Raw genomic sequence first — 8,646 nt, 5'->3', positions numbered from 1 at the left:
TTAGTTCAAGCAAAGGGGAAAACACGGAGAGGGAGAGAGGGAGAGAGAAACCAAGAAAGAGGCACTTAACTATAGAAAACTAACTGAAGGTTGCCAGAGGGGAGGGGAGGTGGGGGAGGGGTGGGGAATAGGTGAGATGGGTGATGGGGATTAAGGAATGCACTTGCTGAGATGAGCACCAGGTGTGTATGGAAGTGCTGAATCACTATATTGTACACCTGAAACTAATATTGCACTGTATGTTAACTGGAATTTTAAAAAACTTTTCAAACATAAAAAATAAATTTAAAAAAAGATAGGGCTTCTTTTCTGAATAAGGTCCTAAGCTCATAAATAAGAGACATTTACATAACTAAAATTAAACAATTAAGTCAATGTATTAGTTATACAAGTAAATTTTAATATGGAAACACAATGGAAGTAATTATCATTGTTTATATTTGTAATGGTTTTAAGAATGACTTCATATCTGAACTTAGTCTTGAAAATAAAGTAGAATGCCATCAAGTTGAGGAAACATCAAGTAATGAATGAAGTGAAGTCGTCTGGGGATTCAAGAGGAAATGTTTGTGTGCCTACATGATGCCTCTGGCCACAGCTCATTCTTTCCCCTCTGATTTCACAAAAAGTCTAATCATCAGAGCACCTACCTGAAAGATAGTGGTCTATTGCCAGTGTTTCCCAATTGACTGTTAACTTTCTGTGGTCTAAGATACATATGCTCCCACAATCCAGCACATTGAGGCACCATGTGATTCCTCCATAATGATAAATACCGTATGGAAGGTATAAAGGGTGATGATAGGAGCCCATGAATGTGGCTCTTTTGATACCTGAAATGTTCATAGTAATCAAGGTCTGCTGCCAGGGTGCAATCTTCTCTACAGGGACTTGAGGCTCAGGCACACTGAGAGCTAAAGTGTAGGTGCAAGCCCAAAGTTTCCCCTCTCTCCCCTCCTAGATAGCCCTTTCCATTCTACTGGGACAGTCCATACTTGTGCCTCTGGTCTAAGGGTGTGCTGGTAAAACAGCTTCTTAAATTTTTATTTAAAATGCCTTGGGTTTATGGTGCATGTCAATTCCTTAGGTAAAAATATTCCTGTGTGTCAGCTTCAAACTATGAACATGATATCCTTATATGCAGATTTGGAAAGAAATGTAGCATATACATATCTTAAACAGACAATTCTCAGACCTCAGAAACACTGACTACAGGCCACTGTCCCTGAGGTAGGGGCTCTGATGATCAGAATCATGCAATCAGGACAAAATAAGCTTCTACCCCTGCTGCTGTGTCTGTTTGTTGCACTTTACTCCCTACAAATGTCCTAATGCTTTCAACCATCTGCCTTAGTCCCCATAACCCCAGAATTCCTGGTCTTCCACCTAAAATTTCATTTCATAGCAATTAAATATTCACCTGCTTTGAAAGAAGCCCTCATGGGCTAGGATGGGATCAATTGAATAAAGGTTGAGAAACAGGCAGCAGAGATTTTATGCATTTGGCTAAAAACTGCTGAGAAAGCTGATACCCAAGGGACCACAGCTGAATGCACCCAGATCAGGTCCTGATGGTTCCTCAGTCATGCCCACATCAGCTGCTCCTCCAACCAAGATTACATGTACACATGTGGGCAATGAGAAAGAATGAAATCTGGCCATGTGTAGCAACATGGATGGACCTTGAGGGTGTTATGCTGAGTGAAATAAGTCAGGCAGAGAAGGACAAATATCATATGTTTGCACGTATAGGAGGATTAGGAGGAACTTAACTGAGGAACAAGGGGGAGAAGAAGGGGGGAAATGGTGGGGGAAAGGGAGAGAGGCAAACCATGAGAGACTCTTGAATGCTGACAAAAACTGAGGACTGATGGATGTGGGGGCAGGGGGATGGGCATGGAGGAGGGCACTTGTGGGGATGAGCACTGTTATGTGGAAACTAATTTGACAATAAACTATTTGTAAAAAAAATAAATAAAAAAATCCACACACACAAAAGATTACATGTACACATGTGTTATTTTCAGGAAATGCAATGTTATCATTCTTATGTGAAATATCCCTGTTTCCATTATAATGGGAAGTAGTAAGTATTAATCCCATTATCAATCAAAACAAATAACTTGAGAAGGAGGGACAAAGATGGTAGAACAGCATGGAAGCTTTTATTGACTCACATCCATAAAATACAGCCAGACCAACACTAAACCATCCTGCACACTTAGAAGACTGATTGGAGGATTACCACAACAATCTGCACAACCTGAACCACAAAACCCTGGAGGTATGCCACACGGATAGGTGAAATGGGGGAAAGAGAAGCCGTGGAGGGAAGGGAGCTGTTTGCTTGCAGAGAGAAGCAGAGACAGGGGGAGAGTATGGGAAAAGCACTCCCCCCCCCCCGAAAGCTGCTGGAGAGAAAGTGTAAAAGTGAAAACAGCCACAGGGACTGAACAAAAAAGGGAGACAGGAGAGGGCTTAAATTCCATTAAGACTCTATAAACAGGGGGAGCACAGAGTTTGAAACGCCGCAGTTACCTGGTGGTGCTCTGGTGGGAAGGGTGAATCCCCAGGAGCAAAGTGAGGTCTAAGAGTCTGTGGGCCACACGGGGAGAGGCGGTTCCCATGCTCAGAAGAGATTTGGTAGAGGCTATGTGGCTACTAAGGTCCCAACAGACCCCAGAAAATGACATTCGCTGGTGCGGGAACAAGGACACTAAGGATGAAGCCTGGTGCTAGATGTGTGCTGTGACTTACCATAATTGCTGATATGCTACTATTACACAATCGTATGAACCTTTTCTGGGGCAGGCTGGCACCCAGCCACAGTCTCTGGGCATTGGGAGCAAAACGGTCCCACAAACATTGCTGGGTGCGGCCGGCACCTGGTCATTGATTGGCCATTTTCACACCTCCTGCGCATGCACGTAGACACCTACAATCACTCCAACAATCCTCCCCAGTAAGCTAAGCGGCGCCATCTCGTGGAGAATGGAACTGTTACACTAAGCTCTGCCCAATGGGCCCATCTCCCTCTTCAGAAACACCACAAGTCTCTCCACCTGCTTAGTTTACAGAAAATAAAATGCTTCAAAGTTTGACCTCCAGGGGAAAACAATGCAATTTCAATTGTATTTCAGTCTGTTCTATGGTCCCATGTATTCAATTATTTTTCTTTTTTGTTTCTTTTATAACTTGAATACAGAAAGAGAGAAACTTTATTTTTATTTTCCATTTTTATTAAAAAATTCTTCTTTATTTTTTTTTCTATATAATTTTGCTTTCTGTAAATTTTTTAAATTCTATTTTACTTCCATTTCTTCAAATTTTCAAATGTTTTCCTTTTTATCTTTCTGTTTTTATACCCTTTTTTCTCTAATCTATCAGACTCCTTTCTACACTTAGACCAAACCACACCTAGGATCTTGCATCATTTATTTGATATATTTTTGTGTTGTTTTAATTTTATAATTTTAATTTTTTACCTTATTATTTTACCTTATTATTCCTTTTCGTCCTTCAAAATGATGAAACGAAGGAATTCATCCCAAAAGAAAGAGCAAGAAGAAATGACAGCCAGGGACTTAATCAACACAAACAAGCAAGATGTCTGAACCAGAATTTAGAATCAGAATAATAAGAATACTAGTAGGGGTTGAAAATAGATTACAATCCTTTTCTGTGGAGATAAAAGAAGTAAAAGCTTGTCAGTGTGAAATTTTAAAAAATGCTATAACAGAAGTGCAATCACAAATGGATGCCATGGTGGCAAGGGAGGCAGAGCAGCAATATAAAGGACAAGCATATGGAGAATAATGAAGCAGAAAAAAAGAGGGAGACTAAAGCAAAAGAGCATGATTTAAGAATTAGAGAAATCAGTGAGTCATGAAAAGGGAACAACATCAGAATCATAGGGGTCTCAGAAGATGAAGAGAGAGGAAAAGGGGTAGAGGGTTATGTGAGCAAATCATAGCGGAAAACCTTCCTTACCTGGGGAAAGACACAGACATCAAAATCCAGGAAGCACAGAGGACTCCCACAAGATTCAACAAAAACCGACCATCAACAAGGCATATCATAGTCAAATTCACAAAATACTTAGGCATGGAAAGAATCATGAATGCAGCAAGGGGAAAAAAAAAGTCCTTAACCTACGAGGGAAGACTGATCAGGTTGCAGCAGACCTATCCACAGAAACGTGGCAGGCCAGAAAGGAGTGACAGGATATATTCAATGTGCTGAACTGGAAAAATATGCCTCCAAGAATTCTTTATCCAGCAAGGCTATCATTCAAAATAAGAGACATAAAAAGTTTCCCAGACAAACAAAAATTAAAGAAGTTCATGCCCACTAAACTAGCCCTCCAAAAAATTTTAAGAGGGACTCACTAAGGGGAGAAAAGGAGAAAAAAAAAAAGACCAAAAGCGACAACAAAGACTAGAAAGTACAGGGGAACACCCCCAGAAACTCCACTCTACAAGCAACATAATGGCAATAGATTCATATCTTTCAATACTCACTTGCCAGAGACTGAAACTGCATGCTTCATCCCTGATGGCAAGGCCCAGGGAAAAACCTGTGGGATAGACTGCAAGGCAGTCAGAAGAACCCCCTGAAGAATTCTCTGCTTAGTCTGTGCCTTTTACTGTACCTCTGCTCTTAGTCTATTCTAGGGTTAATATGAAACCAGAATTACCTAAAGTTCCCCCTCTTCCTCCAAAATGGAATGTACCTAAATATCATGCCCTTCCCCTCAATAGGATGTTGTCTTATGCTTATTGTAGTACCTGGCAAAATTGGGGACAGTCTGGTATGCATGCGGTCTATAAGAGACCTGGAACTCATTTTCCTTGTAGAGGTCTAATTGCCAATAATACTACATATTATGCTTTAAGCAGAGACAAAACAAAACTTATTAGTTTTAGAGGACTTTCTTGGAAAAGTGTTAGAGAAATATTTGCCTGTTGCCCTTGGTCTCAAGCCTGTGAGGCAACTTATGGATTGTTCTGGCCAAAGAATGAGACCTGTAAATGCAGAGACCAAACTCTAGTTGATCCACGTAAAACACTTCCACATGTCCTCTATGATAAATGTTGATATTGTTCTTTCTTAGTAAGGGGTTGTGAAAGTCTATCATCTATAACTGCAGGTACAAGTGTATTCTGTTCTTGCTTGCCCACTAAACTTAAACAATTAAAGGGTACTTTGTTCTCATGTATTCTGGCTATATGTTTCTCTTATTCTTAGATACCCTGCCATATGTAGTAAAGAATATGTAGAACTTTGTTATGACTACCTGGTTAAATTTTATTGGTTTAAGTGGAAATCATGTACCGTGAAATCACTGTTGCCAAGAAAACGTAGAAATGTTAAGTCCCATGACTGCTTTCTAAAAATGAAGATTGTTTAAGCATGATTGATTAAATTTGCTATAAAAATCCTAAACTGAAAAATAAATTTGAGCAGTCCACCTGAAGAGGCTGGCTCCATGTCTTGTTCGCCGACTCCAACCCTCACTCACCAGGTCAACCCTGGCTTGCAGAGGCTGGACCCCTGCACTCACTGTAAACATCAATGGACTAAATGTTCCAATCAAAAGATATAGGGTAACAGAACAGATAAGAAAACATGATCCATCTATATGCTGTTTACAAGAGACCCACTTTAGACCTCAAGACACCTTCAGATAGAAAGTAAGGGGATGGAGAACCATCTATCATGCTAATGGTCCACAACAGAAAGCTGAACTAGCCATACTTCTATCAGACAATCTAGACTTTAAAGTAAAGACTGTGGAGGGAGGGGCAAGATGGCTGAGAAGTAGGGAGCTCCGTACCTGCACTCGCGCCCATGCATCACACGGAAAAGATCTGAAGCCATAGGAAACTGTACCAAACCCAAGAGATTGGGAGAAAAAGGATGCAGATTCCACTGAGAAAGACTTCTAACGTGAGTGTGAACTGGGGAAGATAAAATCTGGCCTGGATTGGAGACAGGAGAGATGGGCCACCCCCCTCTGTGGGGAGTGAGAGGGGAAAAAGAGAGTCGGAAATAGAAAAACCTCCGCTTGGGGGAAAAAACCTCCGCTCGGGGTGTAGAAAAACTTTGCGCACAAAATACCTGCGCTTCAGGGCCCCCCACGCTCCAAGTCGCCCAGGAGGGGCTGCGCTCGTGGTTTGCTTCTTTGTGCTAGCTCCTGGCTGGCTGGGAGAGGCTGCGCGCCTGCCGCCATTGCCCTCCTGGCGGGCTTGGACCCCTGGAGGAGGCGCGCGCAGGCACCGGCGTCTGTGCTCCTAGCTGGCTGGAACTCTATAGGGAAGTCAAAGAGCTAAAAACTGGAAGATTTGACAGCGAGTTCGTGTTTTGGGTGATGAGACACAAAGGGAACTCGACTTCCTCACTCTAGCGGACTCAGCGCGCAGACAAGTCCCCCCCGCCCCGCCCAGGCTCCCCAGCCCTACCCGGAGGAGAAGGGAGCAGCGGCTTCTGGCTCCACCCCCAGAGCTAGCCTGGAAGATTGGAATCGCCCTGAGGGGAAAGCCAGGGGATCGCCTGAGGCAATTTCAGCCGGGTGCTTGGCCTGGGATTTGGAGGCTGGGACTGGCCTGGGTTGAAAAGCTCAACAAACTTTGGCTGAGCCCCTGGCCCTGGGAGTTTACACGCCCTTAAAAGCGAGGTGGAGAGTCACCACTCTCCTCCCTACAACCGCCAAGGCAGAACCCCCACCAGGGGCATTGGATCACACCATGCCCATCCCTGCTTGAGAGCTGCCCTCCCCCCTTTCCCCCTTTTTTTTGGTTTTGGTTTTGGGTTTTTTTTTTTTTTCCACAGAACACTGAACTGATTACCTCTAGTCACCGGCATGCTTAAACAATCAAATTTAGTCCAATCTGTAGATGTAAATTCTACATCTCCCGACCTTTTCATCTCTTTCTCTCAGAAGTAATTAGACTGTATAGTTTCTCTGGATAATACCAGCGTCCTTCTCTCACCTAACCAACCATACTCCACCTTTTAACTCTTTGAAAAAAGCTTCTTATCCCTTCTGCCTGTTCATTCAATTTCCAATTTTGCCTCATCCCCGCCCTGTCTTCTCTCTCTTTCTCTATGCTCTTCAACCACCACTGCATACACACGGCTATTTAACTGTAGCTGGGAAATCTGGTTATATGCTTTAAACCGTTCTTTGTCCATTGGTTTCTTTCTTTTTTCCTTTTCTTTTCTCCTTTTTGACCCTTTTATGTATTTTATACTATTATTCGCCCTCTCTCCTCCATCTTTTCTCTTAACTTTTTCATTTTCCCTTTCGGTTAGCATGTTGGTTGAATAGATCTGTGCGTTTGTGTACCCCTGCTCCCTGTGTGTTTGTCTGTCTGTTTTCATCTCCAGGGCTACCTCAAGAAACAAGCCAAAGTACACATGGTGGAGAAGCCTAGATATCACTACGAGTAGGAAAACAGAATACCCAAGGTCTCAACAAGAGAGACCAAGAGATACCATTCAAAAAACACTCTCTGAAAGGATAGGCCCTGGACAAAGAGTCTTCCTGGATACAGCAGCGCTCACAGGTGCAGAGAGCATAACAGTTCTTAAAAATTAACAAGAGCCAGAACTAACTAAAATGACAAAACAAAAAAGCTCTCCCCCAAAGAAACCCCCAGAAGATTGACAGCTAATGAAATGCTTAAAACAGATATAAGCAGCATAAATGAACAAGATTTTAGATTAATAATCATAAAGTTAATACCTGGGCTTGAAAAAAACATAAGGGACATCAAAGAAACTATGGCTACAGACAAAATGGAGAATATAAATAGGCATGAAGAATTTAAAAAATGCGATAAATGAGATACATAATAAATTAGAGGCCTCCAATGCACGTATTGAAGAGGCAGAAAGGAGAATAAGTGATTTAGAAGACACCATTATAGAAAAACAAGAAGCTGACAAAAAAAGAGACAAACTGATCCAGGAACATGAAAGAAGACTTCGAGAGATCAGGAACACGGTCGACGAACAATATCCATATCATAGGAATCCCAGAATAGGAAGAGAGGGGGGAAAGGTGCTGAAGGAGTCCTAAACAAATTATAACAGAGAACTTCCCCGACCTGGGAAAAAAAGTAAACGTTGAAATACAAGAGGCTCAGAGGACCCCACTCAGACATAATCTGAATCGACCTTCTGCAAGGCATATCGTAGTAAAAATGGCAAAATATAAGGACAAAGAGAGAATTTTGAAAGCAGCTAGGGAGAAAATGGCCCTAACTTACAACAGCAAACCTATCAGAGTGGTGACAGAACTATCTACTGAAACGTGGCAGGCCAGAAAGGAATGGCAGGAGATCTTCAATGTGATGAACAGTAAAAATATGCAGCCAAGAATCCTCTACCCAGCAAGCCTGTCATTCAAAATAGAAGGAGAGGTAAAAATCTTTCCAAATAAACAGAAATTGAGAGAATTTGTCACCACTAAGCCAGCCCTACAAGAAATCCTGAAGGGGATGCTCTGAAGGAAATGTTGTAAGGAACAAAGATACCAGAGACACCACCACAAGCATGAACTCCACAAAGGACACAAAGACTCTAAACCCACATATCTCAATAATAATACTGAATGTAAATGGGCTGAATGCTCCAATCAAA

This window comes from Hyaena hyaena, unplaced genomic scaffold (genome assembly GCF_003009895.1).
Source record: "Hyaena hyaena isolate Hyena2069 unplaced genomic scaffold, ASM300989v1 scaffold_406, whole genome shotgun sequence".
In the NCBI taxonomy this organism is placed as follows: Eukaryota; Metazoa; Chordata; class Mammalia; order Carnivora; family Hyaenidae; genus Hyaena; species Hyaena hyaena.
Note: the sequence above shows the minus strand (reverse complement) of the source record.